This window comes from Macaca thibetana, chromosome 11 (assembly GCF_024542745.1).
Source record: "Macaca thibetana thibetana isolate TM-01 chromosome 11, ASM2454274v1, whole genome shotgun sequence".
Taxonomy (NCBI): domain Eukaryota; kingdom Metazoa; phylum Chordata; class Mammalia; order Primates; family Cercopithecidae; genus Macaca; species Macaca thibetana.
In genome coordinates this window covers 17045601-17064689 of record NC_065588.1, presented here as the reverse complement: position 1 = coordinate 17064689, position 19089 = coordinate 17045601, and the positions used below count along the sequence as shown (strand labels likewise).

Genomic DNA, 19089 nt, shown 5'->3' with positions numbered 1-19089 from the left:
GACTAATTTTTGAAGGTAAAAGTTGGTCCATCACGTGATTCTGAATATTAAAAGTAAAACTAATAGATGTAAATATTCTACGGTAATATAATGGTCTTTTTAAAAAAAATACACACTGACCAAGCATCTTAAATTTCTTTTCTAAGTTGTTATAACTCCTCCACATAAAATAGTAGTCAGTTATATACCACAGGAGTTTTACTGTTCTTACTGAAGTAGGATCATTAACAACACAGTAAGCTCTGCTAGCTTACTGATACACATAATCTTTGGTTTTGACGGTTTCTTACCCATTTTTTTTTTAGCTGTTTCATAGTATGTATCTACAGAGCAAATATTACTACATGTCTTTTTATATCTGTAAATGGTCCCTGTTCTCCAGAAAACACTAAATCGTCCAACAAACACAAGAGTAAACAAAGGGCAGACATTTTGTGGAGCAGAAATAGTTCTGAAATGCCAGTTTTAGTGCCCTCTCAATCATGAGAAATATTAAATAGCTGGCATAAATAAATCTGAGATATATTAAAATACAACTATTCCACGAAATTGCTTTAAAAATACATGGCACAATTAAAAGTGTTGGATTCTTTTAAAGATCAATGGTATACATCCAAATTCTTATGATTAATTTTTGAAATTTAGGCAAAATTAAAATACCTGATTTTTATCTTACCAGGAATAATGTAGTGTTTCCAAAAGATTCATTTGCATTAAATTAAAAAATTAAAACCACAGAGTTTACTAAACTGCAAACCTACTGCTGCAAAAGAACAACTCTATCAATGGCTGCTTGAATAAGGTTGCAGCTATTATAAGCAAATTACAGGGCAAACGTAATATTTTTAAATGCAACATCCAAAAATAATGACTTATTTCTCAGTACAAGAGAAATAACACTTCTTCACCAACTCCCAGAGTACTATATGTTCAAAAACAAAAGTTCAGGAACTAAGTACTTCAGTGACACCTTTACCTTAAGGATCAGAATTGGAGTTATACTTGAGGTCTTAGGTGAAATGAGTTTGACGGATTAGGTTCGGTTACTGGCTGTCAGTGCACTACATAAAAAACACCGCACATACAGAGCTTAGTGAAACTAGCTGTTTTCTGCACAGGAAAATTCCTTGATAGAGTTAGCATGAAGACAAATGAACTGTTATCCCCCAAGAAAGGTGTCCCTTTAGGTTAGGTTTGAGGTGAGCAATACCAAACAGTAAGAGCACTTGACTTCCCATGGCTGACAGACTCATTACCTTTGTAAATATCGAGGCTTAGCTTTGAATCCTGGGACTCTTGGAGTTTCTGGAGAGTGCTAGTAACTAACCAATTACCAAAACAATGAAGACATTAAAATGGGAGAAGATAAGAGTAGTGTAAACAAATTTCCTTCATTTTCCACCATCAAACAAAGTTGTTTAAACTTTCTCTCTCCTTTATTTTTACATCCTTATCCCTTCAATTTATCCAAAGTACTTAAAATATATTCTTCTTATTCACCATAATAGGTATGCTGTGATATACTGAGTTTTATTATTATTAACAGGCAAGAAAATGAGATCCTAAGCAGGATTATCTCCAGCAGAGCAATGGCATGACTCCAAATTTGTATTTGTCAGTGTCCAAAACCACCGCTCTTCCTCCAGTCTTTTTCATATAGATTATTTCTCTGTAATCTACTTCACTTATGATAGCTATACATTTGGTGTCATGTATATTCTGTATTTTCCCTTACTCCTTTTATACTATTTTTTTCTCTTCATATATTCTAATCAATTTATTCACACGGTCAAACACTAACAGAGGATATTTATGAAAATTTCTATTTAAAAACTTTAAACATCTAATACATTCTCAATTATTTTCTTTATACAGGCATACTTCAGAAATATTGTGGGTTCAGTTCCAGACCACCACAGTAAAGTGAATACTGCAATAAATTGAGTCACACAGTCTTTTTGGTTTCCTACGCATATAAAAATTATGTTTACACTATACTGTAACATATTAAGTGTGCAATAGCATTATGTCTAAAATTCAATGTACATAACTTTGTTAAACATACTTTATTGCTAAAAATGCAAACAATCATCTGAACATTCAGCAAGTCATAACCTTTTTGTTGGTGGAGGATCTTGCCTCAATTTCAAAGGCTGCTTACTAATTGGGGTGGTGGTTGCTAAAGGTTGGGGTGGCTGTGGCAATTTCTTAAAATAAGACAACAAGGAAGTTTGCTGCATTGACTGACATCTCTTAACAAGAGATTTCTCTGTAGCATGCAATGCTGTTTGATAGCATTTTACCCCATAGTAGAATTTCATTCAAAGTTGGGGTTAATCCCATCACACCCTGCCACTGCTTCATTAACTAAATTTATGTAATATTCTAAATCCTTTGTTGTCATCTCAACAATGTTAATAGCATCTTCACCAAGAGTAGTTTCCATCTCAAAAAAAAAAAAAATACTTTCTTTGCTCACCCATACAAAATAACTCCCATCCATTAAAATTTTATTATGAGATTGCAGCAATTCAGTCACATCTTCAGGCTCCACTGCTAATTCTAGTTCTCTTGCTATTTCTACCACATCAGCAGTTCTTCCTTCAAATGAAGTCTTCAGTCCCTTTGGGTATATACCCAGTAATGGGATTGCTGGGTTGAATGGTAATTCTGCCTCTAGGTTTTTGAGGAATCACCACATTGTCTTTATGTGGTTGAACTAATTTACACTCCCAGCAACAGTGTAAAAGTGTTCCTTTTCCTCCACAACCTCGCCAGCATCTGTTGTTTTTTGAGTTTTGAATAACAGTCATTCTGACTGGTGTAAGACGGTATCTCATTGTGGTTTGGATTTGTATTTCATTCTGTTATAAAATACATGCACGCCTATTTTCATAGCAGCACTATTCACAACAGCAAAGACATGGAATCAAGCTAAATGCCCATCAATGATAGACTGAATAAAGAAAATGTGGTACATATACACCATGGAATACTATGCAGCCATAAAAAGGAATGAAAGTGTGTCCTTTGTAGGGACATGGATCAAGCTGTCTCATGTATCTTTGGCCACCTACTCTGCCATAGCCACCAGTCATACCCTGTGGTACCTTGTTCAGGCCCAAATTGCTCTGCTGCTGTGAAAACCATAAGCTGTCCTAGGAGTATAGCCTCTGATACATAGCCAGGTCCAGCAGTGATTGCCCAGAGACTCTAGCTCTTCTTCCACTAGGAACCCATAGGTGACCTGGGGCTCTGGCATTCCATCTCACCATTAAAGGAGCAAAATGATACAGTCTGGATGTATGAGGGAGTTAATGCCGTCTGGGGAATACTTTGCTGGGGGAAAAGAAGATAGAAGGAAGCTAAAGAAGTAAATTCCTCTCTCCATAATCTACTTTGAGGCTGGGTATCTATTTTTGGCTCACCTGAAAGTGTTTCATTGCAAGCAGATATTCCTTCCAACAAATGCACTATAGTTTCATGGCTTCTTATAAAGTAATAACTATTGTCTCCCCTTTCTAGATACGCTTAGTTCTCTTTTTTCTTACCCATGCTGCCCTTTGTTTCATCTCCAAAATAAAACATCTAATATTTGTATCAGAAAACCCAGTCTAAAATAATAATATGTCTATATATGTGTTGAGAAATTAAACAGAACAAATATTGAACAAAATAGCTTGGAATCACCAATTTTTCCAACAACAAATCACAAGAGAAATTAGAGAATATCTTAAGTACATGGAAAATAATAACAGAATAAATCAAAGTATATGAAAAGAAGCTAAAATAATGTTTAGGGGGAAACTTATGGATTCAAATGTTTTACTAAAAAAGAAAAAAGCCTCAAATCAATTATTTACCTTTGAACTTAAGAAACTAAAAAAACGAAGCAAGGAAACAGAAGAGAAGAAATAATAACAATCAGAACAATAATTAATGGAGCAGGAAACAAAACTAACAGAGAAAACAATAGAACTCAAAGTTGTATCTTTGAAATAATCAATAAAATTTGTAACTACTAGAATCATCAAGATGAAAAAGAGAAGACACAGACTTTTACTCTCAGGAATGAAAGACAGAACCTCACAACAGATTGAACAGAAATATAAAAAGAATTCAAGGTAATATAATGAACAACTTACATTAAGAAGTTTAAAAACAGAGATGAAATAATCAAATTCCTAGAAAGTTATGAAATAGCAAAATTGACTTAAAAATAGAAAATCCCAGTAGATCTATATAAAGTAAAAACAATAGAATTAGTAATTAAATATATTCCCTTGAAGAAGAGCATAGAACCAGATGGCTTAACCTGTGAATCCCATCAAACATTTAAAGACTAAAGTATATCAGTCATAGACAAACATTTTCAGCAAATAGAGAATAGAACATATGCCAAAGCATTTTATAGGGCCAGTATTAGCTTGGCACAAAAGCAAGATGGAGACATCAGAAGAAAGAAAAGTGCCAAACAATATCTCTCATAAGTGTAAATGCAAATGTTTAACAAAATGGAAGCAAATTAAATCCAACAATATCTGTAACTGTAATGCATCATAACTCTGTAGATTTAATCCTAGTAAAGCAAATTTGGCTTACTATCTGAAACCCAATGAACATAGTACATTATATAAATAAAATAAAGTAGAAAACCCCTTGAATCATCTTGAAAGACTTGTAAAAGAATTTTCACAAAATTCAACATTAATTCCTGATGACTTACAACAAACATGCAGGAAAAAATATATGTGACAAAACTAGCATAATAGACAGAGGAAAATTATTGGGATTATACCAGTTTAAGGTTCTTACCTGAACAAAAATGTTGAAATATTAACTCAAGGTAGACTGTGATAAAGATACATATTATAATCTTGCAACTAACAATTTAAAAATTAAAACAAAGAAGCATAGCTAAAAAGCCAGTAGAAGAGATAAAACACAATATTAAAAGATAATCACACTAAAGAAAAAATAGAGAAAAAAAGAAACAGAAACAAACATAAAACAAATAGCAATAGGGTACACTGAAACCTAATCGTCTCAACAGTTACATTAAGTATAAAAGTATAAAAAGTTACATTAAGTATAAAAGGGCCTGGGCTTGGTGGCTTATGCCTGTAATCCCAGCACTCTGGGAGCCTGAGGTGGGAGGATGAGTTGAGACCAGAAGTTTAAGACCAGCCTTGGCAAGAGATGGGTAGTGAGATCACATCTCTGCAAAAAATTTTCAAAAATTAAAAATTAGCTGGGCACAGTGGTATGTGCCTGCAGTCCTAGCTACTCAGGAGGCCAATGTGAGAGGATCCCTTAAGACCAGGAGCTATGATCATGCCACTGCACCCCAGACTGTGTGCCAGAGCAAGATCTTGTTTCTAATACGTAAATAAATACAGAAGAACTGGAAACCATATAAACCCTAGAAGAAAACCTAGGCAATACCATTCAGGACATATGCATGGGCGAAGCTTTCATGACAAAAACTCCAAAAGCAATGGCAACAAAAGCCAAAATTTACAAATGGGATCTAATTAAACTAAAGAGTTTCTGTACAACAAAAGAAACTAACATCACAGTGAACAGACAACCTACAGAATGGGAGAAAAATTTTGCAATCTACACATCTGACAGAGGTCTGATATTCAGAATCTATAAGAGAGTTAAACAAATTTACAAGAAAAAACAAACAACCCCATCAAAAAGTGGGCAAATGATATGAACAGACACTTCTCAAAAGAAGACATTTATGTGGCCAACAAACATATGAAAAAAAGTTGATCTTCACTGATTATTAGAGAAATGCAAATCAAGGCCGGGTGCAGTGGCTCAGGCTTGTAATCCCAGCCCTGTGGGAGGCTGAGGCAGGCAGATCACCAGGTCAGGAGATCGAGAACATCCTGGCTAACACGGGCAAAAAATTAGCCAGTCATGGTAGTGGGCACCTGTAGTACCAGCTACTTGGGAGGCTGAGGCAGGAGAATGGCGAGAACCTGGGAGGTGGAGCTTGCAGTGAGTCGAGATCGCACTGCACCACTGCACTCCACCCTGGGAGTGAGACTCCATCTCAAAAAAAAAAAAAAAAAAGAGAAATGCAAATCAAAACCACAGTGAGATACAATCTCACACCGGTCAGAACGGAAATTATTAAAAAGTCAAGAAACAATAGGTGCTGACAAGGCTGTGGAGAAATAGGAACACTTTTACCCTATTGGTGGAAATGTAAATTAGTTCAATCATTGTGGAAGAGGATTCCTCAGGGATCTTAAACCAGAAATACCATTTGACCCAGCAATCCCATTACTGGGTAGATACCCAAAGGAATATAAATCATTCTACTATAATGACACATGCACATGTATGTTTATTGTGCACTATTTACAATAGCAGAGACATGGAACCAACCCAAATGCCCATCAATGATAGGCTGGATAAAGAAAATGTGTTACATATACACCATGGAATACTATGCAGCCATAAAAAAGAATGAGATCATGTCTTTTGCAGGGACATTGATCAAGCTGGAAGCCATCATCCTCAGCAAACTAACACAGGAACAGAAAACCAAACACCGTATGTTCTTACTCATAAGTGGGAGTCGAACAACGAAAACCCATGGACACACTGGGGCCTGTCGGGAGGTGGGGAGCAAGGAGAGGGAGAGCATTAAGACAAATACCTAACGCATGTGGGGTTTAAAACCTAGGTGATGGGTATAGCAAACAACCATGGCACATGTATACATATGTAACAAACCTGCATGTTCTGTGCATGTATCTTGAAACTTAAAGTAAAATAAAATAAAATAAAAATTTTTAAAAGGTACAGAATTTCAGATGAGATTAAATAAATAAATAAATAAACAAGACCCAACACTATGCTGTTCACAAGAAACACACTTTGGATATTGACACAACATTTAAGCATAAGTGTGGATATAAATGTGCCATACAAATACTAATCTGTGTGCCCGTATTAATATTAGATAAAGTGGTCTTTAAAATACAAGTACTACTACTAAAGATAAAGGTGTCAAGTCATAATCAAATGACTTGATTTGGGTCAGGGTCAGGGTCAGTTCGTAAAATTAACAATCTTAAATGAGTGAGCATAATGAAATTTCAAAATGTGTGAAACAGATATCAATAGAGTAAAAGTGACAATAATCAAGTCTACTTTTCAAGTGTCCATGGAACATTAATCAAGACAGAGCAAATACTGGACCATAAAATAATTCTCAATAAATATAAAAGGATTTAAATCATACAGAGTTTGTACTCTGACCAATACAGAAATAAATTAAAAGTCAATAATAAAAATATGTTTGGAAAAACCTTAATATTAGGCAATTAAGCAAAGACCTTTCAAATAACCATGGATATAAGAATAATTATTAGAACATATAAGAATAGCTCATATTTTAAATTTTTATTGTATTAAAATTTCAACAATTTTAAGTACACAATTCAGTAGCATTAAGCATATTCACAGTGTTGTACAACCATCATCTCTATTTCCAGAAGCTTCTTGTCATCACAAACAGAAACAAAGTACCCATTAAGCAATAACTCACCATTCCTTCCTTTCCAGTCTCTGGTAAAAACTAATCTACGTTCTGTCTTCAGAAATGTGCCTGTTCTAGATATTTCATATAAGTGGAAAGATATTGTTTGGCTGTGTCCCCACCCAAATCTCACTTTGACTTGTGATAAGCCCCATGTGTCAAAAGCAGGGACAGGTGGAGATAATTGAATCATGGGGCAGTTTCCCCCATACTGTTTCCATGGTAATGAATAAGTCTCATGAGATCTGATGGTTATGTAAATATGGGTTCTCCCGCAGAAGCTCTCTTGCCTGCGGCCATGTAAGACTTGACTTTGCTCCTCATCAGCCCTCTGCCATGATGGTGAGGCCTCCCCAGCCATGTGGAACTGTGAGTCTATTAAACCTCTTTCCTTTATAAGTTACATAGTTGGGGTCATGCCTTTATTAGCAACATGAGAACAGACTAATGCATGGAATCGTACAGTATTTGTCCTTTTGTGTCTGGCTTACTTAGCAACATGTTTTCAAGTTTTATCCAGATTGTAACATGTATCAGAACTTTATTCCCTTTAATGGCTCAATAATATTCTATTATATACGTGTACCATATTTTGTTTACCCATTCACCTGTTAATGGACACAAATTGTGTCTGCCTTTTAACTATGGTGAGTAATGCTGCAACGAACTTTGGTGTAAAAATATCCATTCCAGACCCTACTGTCAAATTTTGGGGGGGGGGGGTTTATAATACTTAGGAGTGGAATTTCTGGAAATTCCAGTGGAATTCCATAGAATTATGTCTAATTTTGTGAGGAACCACCAAATGTTCCCCACAGCAACTGCATCATTTTATATTCCCAGCAGCCAATTCATGAACTTTCCAATTTTCTACACACCCTTATCAACACATTTTCTGTTTCATTATTGTTATGATAGCCACAGTACTGGATGTAAAGTGGTATCTCATTTTGATTTGCATTTTATTAATGAATAATTTAGTTTAGCATCTCTTCTTGTCCTTATTGGCCATTTGTATATCTTTTGTGGAGAAATATCTGTTCGTCTTTTGACTAGTTTAACTTGGAGTTTTAGGTTTTTGTCACAGTACAAAAAGTTGTAGGAGTTGCAGGAGTTCATCATATATTCTAGATATTAAGCCTTTATCCACATACATGTTTTGCAAATGTTTTCTCACACACTGTGGGTTGTCTTTTCATTCTCCTGATAGGGTCCTTAGATGCATAAAAGTTTTGATTTTGATTAAATCTTATTTACATATTTTTTCTTTTGCTATCTGTGCTTTTGTGTCATATCTCAAAAATCATTTAAAAATCAAAGGTCATAAAGATTTGCCTGTCCATTTTTTTTCTAAGAGATACATAGTTCTAGTCTTTAAGTTTAAGTATTTTATTAATTTTGAGTTAATGTTTTTTACATAATGCAAGGTAGGGGTCTAATTTCATTCTGTGCATGTACATATCCAGCTCTCCTGGCATTATTTATTGAACACATTTTTCTTTCCACCATTAAATGGTCTTGGCCATTTCAACAAAATGACTTTGTTGAAAAGTCATTGACCATATATGTGAGGACTACTTCCTAGGATCTCAGTTCTATTCTATTGGTCTATATGTCTATCCTTATACCAGTACCACAATCTTTTTATTACTATAGTTTTGTAGTAGGTTGTGAAACTGGAAAATACACTTTTTCAAGATTGTTTTGTCTATGTCAGGTCCCTTGAATTTTTTGTATGAATTTTAGAATGAGTTTTTCTATTTCTGCCAAAAAAGAAAAAAGAAAAAGAAAACACACCATTGGGATTTTGATGTTATTGCATTGAATCTGAACACTACTTTAGATAGTATTGTCATCTTAACATTACTGTTGTACAGCCCATGAACACCGAATGTCTTCTCATTTATTTCAACTCTCCTTAGTTTCTTTCAGTGAAGTTTTGTGTATTCCTCCATGGTTAGATTTATTTCTGAATATCTTATTTTTTGATGCTATTGTTAATGGAATTTTAAAATATTTCTGATAGTTCATTACAACTATATAGAAATACAACTAATTTGCATATGTTTACCTTGTGCCTACGTTGCTAAAGTCTTTCATTAGTTCTAATGGTTTGTTGGATTCCTTAGAGCTTTCTACAGATAATATCATGTTATCTACAAACATATAATTTTACTTCTTTTTGTTGTTTCCAATTTAGATGTCTTTTTTTCTTTGTCTTGCCTAATCGCTCTGGCTGAAACTTCTGGTACTAGCCAGAGTTGAATAAAAGTGACAAATGCAGCATTCTTGTCTTGTTCTGGATCTTTGTAAAAAAGCTTTCAGTGTTTCACCACTGAGCATGATATTAACTGTCAGTTTTTCATATATTCCATTATCATGTTGCAGAAGTTCCCTTCTATTCCTAGTTTATTCAGTATTTTTATCATGAAAGGGTGTTGTATTTCATCATTGCTTTTCCTGCATCAATGGAAATAATCATATGGTTCTCCATTTTACTATTGTGATATATTACATTGATTGATTTTTTAATATGTTGAACCACCTTCACATTTTTAGGATAAATCTCACTTGCTGACAGTATACAATCCTTTGATTATACAGTATTGCTACTAGTATTTTGTTAGTATTTACTGAGATATTTTGCCTACATATTTATAAGGGATATTGGGTTGTAGTTTTCTTTTTTTTTTTTTTTTGTACTGTCTATGGCTTTTGTATCAGGGTAATGCTGTCAAGTATTTCTTCTTCATATCTTTTGTTGGAAGGGTTTGAGAAGAAATGATAATAATTATTCTTTAAATGCTTGGTAGACTCACCAGTTAATGTGGCTATTTGGTCATAAATCTATCTTTGTTGAATGGTTTTTCATTACTGATTCAATCTCCTTGTTTGTTATAGGTCTGCTTAGAGTTTCGCTTTCTTCTGGAGTCATTTTGGTAGTTTGCATCTTTCTAGAAATTTGTCCATTTAATCCAGGGTACCTAATTTGTTGGTATACAATTGTTCACAATATTCTCCTATAAACATTTTTATTTCTGTAAAGTTGGTAGTAATGTTTCCACTTTCATTTATGATTTTATAATGAGAGTCTTCTAACTTTTGCTCAGTCAGTATAGTGAAAGTTTTGATCTTTTTAAATAATTAACTGTTAGCTATGTTTATTTCCTCTATTGTTTTTCAACCTTCTATTTTACTGATTTATGCTCTAGTCTTTACCATTTTATTTCCTTCTGTTAGCTTTGGATTTCATTTTCTCTGGCTTTTCTACTTCCTTAAGGTACAGAGTGAAGTTATTGATTTGAGGTTTTGTTAATGAGGTTGTTTATGCATTTTTCTCTGAGTTCTGCTTTCACTGCATTCAATAAGTTTTGTTATGTTGTGTTTCTATTTTCATTTGTCTCAAGAAATTCTCTAATTTCCCTTGTTATTTATTCTTGCACTCACTGGTAGTTGAAGACTGTACTGTTTAATTTCCACATATTTGTGAATTTTCCAGTTCTCATTCTTTATTGATCTGTTGTTTCTTCCATTGTGGTTGTAAATTATATTTTGTTTAATTTCAAACTTTTTAAAAAAGATTAGGAGATATTTTGTGGACTAAGATATGGCTGATATTAGAGAAAGTTCCATATCCACTTGAAAAGAATGTATATTCTGCTGTTATTGGGTAGACTGTTCTATACATGTCTACTAGATCTAATTGCCTTATACTGTTTTTCAAGTCTTCTGTTTCTTATTCCACTTCTGTCTAGTTTTTCTATTTGTCATTTAAAATGAATTATTGAAGCATCCAACTATTATTACAGAACTGTGTGTTTCTCTTTTTAATCCTGTCATTTTTTTCAGCTTTATTGAGGTATAATTAAGAAATGAAAATTGTACATATTCAAGGAATATAATGCTATGTGTTTATATCTATATACACATTCTGAAATAATAAGATAATAAGTTCTGTCTCCAGAACTTATTCCTATTGTCATTGCTTTTGACAAACATCTCCCCATTTTCCCTGCCCTGTCAACCACCTTTCTTCTCTCTGTTCCCATGAGTTCACCTTTTTTAGGTTCCACATATAAGGGACATCATGCAGCATTTATCTTTCTGTGTCTAGCTTATTTAAATTAGCTTGATGTCTTCCAAGTTCATTTATATGGAATTTTTGATATGATGGAATTTTTCTTTTTAAAAAATAAATAGCAGTCCATTATATATATAATATGTATGTATGTTTTCTTTATCTATTCATCTGTTGGTAGACACTTAAATTGTTTCCAAATCCTGGCTATTGTGAATAGTGCTAGAATGAACACGGGCATGCAGATATCTCTTTGAGATAATAATTTTATTTCCTTCAGATATATACTCAGAAGTGGGATTGCTGAATCATATGATAGTTCTATTTTTAATTCATTGAGAAATCTCACTGTTTTTCATAATGACTATACCAATTTACAATGTATAAGAATTCAACAATGTATAAGAATGTATAACATTCAACAATGTATAAGAATTCTCCTTTCTTCACATCATAGCCAACACTTGCTATCTTTTGATATTTTGATAATAGCCCTCCCAACAAGTATAAGTGACTATCACACTGTGGTTTTGATTTGTGTTATTCTGATGATTGCTGATGTTGAATGCCTTTTAATATACCTGTTTGACATTTGTAAGTCTTTGGAAAAGTGTCTATTTTGGTCGTTGGCCCATTGATTAGTAAGGTTAACATTATTATTACTATTATTTTTACCACTGAGTGGGACAGTTTCCTTATACATTTTAGATATTAACCCTTTATCAGCAAGCTGGTTTGCAAATATTTTCTCCCATTCCTTGGTTGTCTTTTTATTTTGATTATTGCTTCCTTGGCTGTGAAGAAGCTGTTTAGTTTGATGTAGTCCCACTTATTTATTTTTGCTTTTATTGCTTGTGTCTTTGGTGTCATATCCAAAAACTCATTGTCAGGACCAACATCATGGAAATATACTACTTTGTTTTCTTCTAGAAATTGTATGGTTGTAGGTCTTATGTTTAAGTCTTTAATTCATTTTGAGTTGATTTTTGTATATGTAAAAGATAAGGATTGGATTTATTTATTTATTTATTTATTTATTTTGCATTTAGATATCCAATTTTCCCAACACCATTTATTGAAAAGACTATCCTTGGCCCATTGTGTTTCTTGGTGCTGCTGTTGAAAATTGATTGGTCACATGTGTGGTTTTATGTTCCATTGGTCTATGTTTCTTTATTTATGTCATTATCATACTGTTTTGATTAATACAGTTTTGTAATATAGTTTGAAAATAGGAATTGTGATGCCTCCAGCTTTACTCTTCTTGTTTAAGATTACTTTGGCTATTTGGGGGTTTTTGGAGTTCCATACAAATTTTAGGAATTTTTTTTTTTTTTTTTTTTTTTTTTTTTTTTGCTATTTCTGCAAATATTGCCCTTGGAATTTTGATAGAAAATGCATTGAATCTGTAGATTACTTTGGGTAGTGTGGACATTGTAACAATAATGATTCTTCTAATCTATGAATACTGGTTTTCTTTCCATTTCTTTTTGTCCTCTTCCAATTCTGTCAATTTTTTGTTTTATATATTTTACAGGTCTGTTGTTAGATGAGTATATGTTTGTAATGTTATATCTCATGGATGTACTGAACTTTTACCAATATATAATATCCTTCTCTATCTCTTGCAAATTTTTGACTCAAATTCTATTTCGTTCATTAATAATATGGCCACCCAAACTGCTTTTGGTAGCTATTTGCATGAAATATCTTTGTCTATCCTTTTACATGCATCTTTTTTGTGTCTTTCTATCTACATATATAGCATGTATATGTAGACAGCATATAGATGGGTCTTGTTTTCTGTAATACATTCTACCTTTTAATTGAAGACTTTAGTTGATTTACACTCAAAGTAATTACTAAAGAAGGACTTACTTCTGCCATTTAGCTATTTTTTCTGAATATCTTATATTTTTTCTCAATTCTTCCATGACTGTCTTCTTTTTGTATCTGGTTTATTTTTGCAGTATACGTTTTGTTCTCCTTTTTTCTGCATATTTTATGGTTATTACTTTACTGGTTACCTTGAGTATTACAATTACATCTTATAACAACTTATAACAAATCTATTTTGAATAATGCAAGCTTAGTTTAAATAGTACAAAAGGTCTCTGCTCTTATACATCTTGGTGCCTCTCCCTTTATATTGCTATATTCACAGATTACATTTTTAAACATTGTGTGCCCATTAATATAAATTTATAATTGTTATTCTGTGCATCTAACTTTTAAATTATATTGAAAAAAAGAAATTACAAACCAAAATACAATAAGTACAATAATGCTGGTTTTCATGTTTACCAATGTAGTTACTTTTACCAATGTTCTTTGTTTTGTCACATGGCTTCAAGCAATGACTGCCACTTCATTTCATCTTGAGGGATGATCTTTAGCAATTTCTGTAGGGCAAGTCTATTTGTAGCAAACTCCTTTAGACTTTGCATATCTGGTTATGTCTTAATTTATCTTTCATTCTTGAAAGATAGTTTTGGAGATATAGAATTCTTGGTTAACACATTTGTTTTTCTTTCAGGATTTTAAACATGTCATCCCACTGCCTTCTGGCTTCCATGATTTCAGATAAAAAACAAACAAACAAAAACCAGATGAAAATCTTATAGATGCTCCCTTGTATAAAATGAGTTATGTCTGAGGCCAGGTGCAGTGGCTCATGCCTGTAATCCCAGCATTTTGGAAGGCTGAGGTGAGCAGATCACTTGAGGTCTAGAGTTTGAGACCAGCCTGGCCAACATGGTGAAGCCCTGTCTCTACTAAAAATGCAAAAATTAGTCAGGTATGGTGGTGCACACCTGTGGTACCAGCTACTCAGGAGGTTGAGTCAGGTGAATTGCTTGAACCTGGGAGACGGAAATTGCAGTGAGCTGAGATCATGCCATTGTATTCCAGCCAGAGCTACAGAGCAACAGAGCAAGACAAAAAAGAAAAAAAGGAAGGAAAGAAGGAAGGAAGGAAGGAAGGAAGGAAGGAAGGAAGGAAGGAAGGAGGAAAAAAAAGTGAGTTACTTTTTTCCTGCTGCTTTCAAAATTTTCTCCTTGTCTTGCACCTTTGACAATTTAACTATAATGTCTCTCAGTGTTAATCTCTTTGAATTTATCCTGCTTGGAGTTTATTGAGATTCCTGGATGCACTGATGGATAGATACATCTGTTATCAAATTAGGAAAATTTTAGCCATAATTTCTTCAAACACTTTTTTCTAATCCTTTCTTTCTATCTTCTTCTCCTGGAACTCCCATGACGCGTATGTTGGTACGCTCAATGGTGTTCCACGGTTCACTTAGGCTTTATTTTTCTTCCTTTTATTTTTTCTTTCTACTCTTAAAACTGGATAAATTCACTTGCCATATCTTCACATTCACGGATTCTTTTTTCTGCCTGGTAAAATATGCCATTAAACCATACCAGTGAATTTTTTAGCCCTTGTACTTTTTATCTCCGGAATATCTACTTGGTTCCCTTTTATAATATTTATCACTTTATTGACATTCCTTATTTGTTCAACACTATACACACATGTTTTGGGCAGCATATTCATAATAGCCAAGTGCATATTAATGAGTGAAAGGAAAAACTGGGGTATATACATATAATGAAATATTATTAAGTCATAAAAAATGAATAAAGTGCTGATACATGCTACTATTTGCATGAAATTTAAAACATTCTTTGAATTGAAAGAGTTCAGACACAAAAAGTCATATTTTTTAGGATTCCATTCCTATGAAATATTCAGAATGGGCAAATTTATAATGATGGAAAGCAGATTAATCATTACCAGGAAATGAAAGGAGGTAGAATAGTAAATAATAACTTAATGTGTTCTGGGTGTTTTTTTGGAGTGATAAAGGATTTTTAAAATTGAAAAAGGTGGTGGCTGTACAACATTGTGAATACACTAAATATTATACCACTACATTGTACAGTTTTAAATGGTTAATTGTATGCTATAAGATTTTCATCTCAATTTAAAAAATAAAGAAGGCTAAAGAACATAATTACATGCACATGTACCCTAGAACTTAAAGTATAATAAAAAAAATAATTTCATTAAACCTAAGATACAAATGAAAAACCTTGAACCCCCAAATGACAGAAAACATATTCCTTTCGGGTACATATGAGATATTTACTAGAGCTGACAATATGGTGGACCATTAAGCAAGCCCACAGTGGAGTTTTTGTAGAAACCCATATGAAAAAATATAGAAAAGGCTTTGAAATAAATCCATTTACTCCTAAATAACCAAATAAAGTAACTTCTAAATAAAATATGGTTTTATATGGGTGTCTCACATAATATCCATATTTGCATGTAACAAACTGATGCTCAGAGAGAGGCTGAATAACTAACATTTCCAGATTACCTAAGTAGTAAGTAGTGGAGTCAGATATCCCAAGTCTATGGTACTTAATCAGTGCATTACTGACTATATTGACAATCAATTGCTTGGAGAAAGACATAAATAAAGGTAAAGTGATATTTATAACTCCCCCATAATTCTGTTAGTTAAAGTTTGTTCAGTATTGGGGTTAGAACATTTTATTCAAGCCAACTATATTGTGTGTGTCATTGCTCTAAGGGGAGCTGGGTTAAACTGTAAGTGTGGATTAGTGTAAGGTAAAAAACTAATATAAAAAAAAACACACTTTGAAAGACATACATTTCCTGTTGAGCCATGAATAAAAAGATTTTCAGAGAACACCGCAAATTACAAACTGGAGGTTTCATATTTATATTAAAAAATTTGTTGAAAGTGGAAAGTTAGGAAATCAAGGGTATTGTAATTGAATACATAAGCAGTTAACTTCATTCACAGAAGCTATTATGGTTCTGAAAGAGGAAGTTATTATATACAATCCTTAGAAATCTTTGAAGAAACATGTCTGTAAATGAAGATACCCAGTGAATTTATTTATTTACACTTAAAAATTATTGACTAAAATTATCACTACTTGTTAAAATTTTTAATAAAGTCAACTAGATATTAGGGAAGAATTTTAATCATAGGTTTGGCACTAATTATGAAATTGGAAATAATATAAGCTAACAATATATACATACTGCTTTCCATCAGTGCTCTAAACCAAGTTTTCCTGCTTTGACCGTGATGCTTGCTGATAGCTCTAAAATCTCTATCAAGCTCCAACTTAGAGCTATTTATTTCTGACTACCTATATGTGTCTCCTTCATACAAACTTTTCAAACACAATGTGTCCAGTGAAAGTTCACTTTTTCTACTCATAATACACTATGCTCACTCTTTTGTGTTGGTTAAAGCAGTAACATCTAAACCATCTCCTTCAACATTAAAATTCCAGAAACAGCCTAGAAATTTTGCTCTCTTGTTCTCTCTGTATTCAAGTGGTAATGAAACTCTCTTTGTATTTTTTCTTTTCCTCTCCCCTCACACACTTGAACCGTCTCCCTTAAGATCCTCATGATCTTTTATATTCCAATAGCTTCCTAATTGATATACTTTCACTAATCTCTTATACTTAATTAAGTTTCCAAATGGATTCCAAAGTTATCTCCCTTTAAAAAAATATGATCACATCACTCTACCATTGAAATTTCTATTAATTCTGCATTAGCAAGGATTAAATCCAAGCAAACTGTAACCTCCTCAGTCGAGCCATATCTTCTTCAACTTCTCCCCAGGACAAACCTTTCCAGGATCTCCATGTTGCATTCACACTGAAATTTTTACCATTTCCAAATTCTCCTTTATTTTTTATGTCCCAACACCTTTATACAGTTACACATTGTTTCTCCAGCATGTATCCTATTCTACCCTTCTGCTTCATGAATTTACCCTCATATTTTAAGATCAGGCCACCTCCTCTGCAAAGTCTTTGCTAGCATATCCTGGGAGAATCTGGCATTTCCATGCCTATATGCACTCAGCATTTTGTTCATTCCTAATCATAACATTTATATTAATAGCATATTACAGGAATTTATGTTTGTCTATCTCCTCTACACAGTAACTCTCTGCCATGGGCATTTTATTTACCTTTGTACCTCAATGTGGTTGATAATATAATAGGCTCTCAATAAATATGGTTGATCAAAAAATGGATGGATTGATGTTGTAACCTCAGAAACTGGCATTAAAATTGAAGAACATTATCTAATATTAATATCTGCACATTTCCAGATGGCATTGGGATTTTCATGGTGTTGAAATTGTTAAGATGACAAATACAATGGGTGAAGGATTATGGAGCTCTGATTAACCAAATTTGGAAAGCACAAAACAAATCAAAAAGTAAAAGCCATAAAGAAAACAAACAAGATTCTCTTAGCCTGCAAAAGGAATATAAAAGGAAGAGAATGGGGAAGGCAATCATAGAGCAGTATTTTGGAAATCATGGAGGATAAAAGTGTAGTTATCATAGGCTTGCTCTTAAACACCTGGAATATTTAACAGTTTGAGACTTGGATAAGGACATTTTAGAATGATTTCACCTAGCAGTTAAACTAATGGAACCGTCTAACTCTTAGACTTGGATGAAACTAAAAATAAAAGCCATTTCAATATGATCATAAATTACAAAATGAACACAGAGAGGTTGGCAATCTGTTTTTACATTTAAGAGTTGTCACCCATTCCTAATATACTTTTCCTCAAAGCCAAAATAAAATTCCCTAATTTTGTGTCAGAAAAAAATACTGCTCTACTCCAATATGGCATTTGTTATTGATCATCTTGCCTTTAATATCTTCTTTTACTAATCTATCCTATTCACAATACAGTTTCACAAAAGAAAGTTCCTGTTTTGTCAAAACTCTACCTCAAAATCTTGCATTGACTTGCCCTAATGCTTATTAAATTGAGTTTAAAAAAATATTTTTACAAAGCTTCTCAATGTTATCTACCTCTTCCTTGCTTCACTCAAACCAAGCAAAGGCATTTTAGGATCTATAAGCAATCCTCATACTTTCTCATCTCTTACTGCTTGATTTTTCTCCTTTTTTCTAAAACTTTGTCTAGGTTTTTCTCCTTTCATATTCTTTATTATATCAAATACAAAGCTTTTCAAAAATTACCTCCCAAAGTATAGAGTTTCTGTTCTGGTTTCAAACAGAGTCAGTTTGTATACTTACTCCATCACTTCAAAGTGGACAGTCACAAAGTCTCTAGACTTTGGATTCTTTATTGGGCTATCTTAATGCAAATAGCAGGGCCTAATTGTACTAGAGACCCATGGACAACCTACCTCAACAGGTCAGGGATTACTTTTGTCCATTAGCCAAATGGGAATTCTTCTTTCATCTGTCAACAGCAAATAAAAATAGAATAATCTGTAGAGGTTAGTAGTAGTAGTAGCACAATTACTGTGATTATTATTATTATTATTATTTTTATTTAATGTGCCTATTTTCTTCTTTAAATCCACACAGCATTTTCTGTCCATCTATT

At 33.2% G+C, this 19089-nt stretch overlaps 1 long non-coding RNA gene across 1 annotated transcript in view; it reads right to left on the bottom strand.

Moving 5' to 3' along the window:
* The window catches only part of LOC126931363 (uncharacterized), a 41798-nt gene that overhangs the window by 22178 nt on the left and 531 nt on the right, over positions 1 to 19089 (bottom strand). Inside the window, exon 2 of the long non-coding RNA XR_007717836.1 lies at positions 18887 to 18942. This is a non-coding gene — a long non-coding RNA (uncharacterized LOC126931363). The remainder of the gene's footprint in view (positions 1 to 18886; positions 18943 to 19089) is intronic.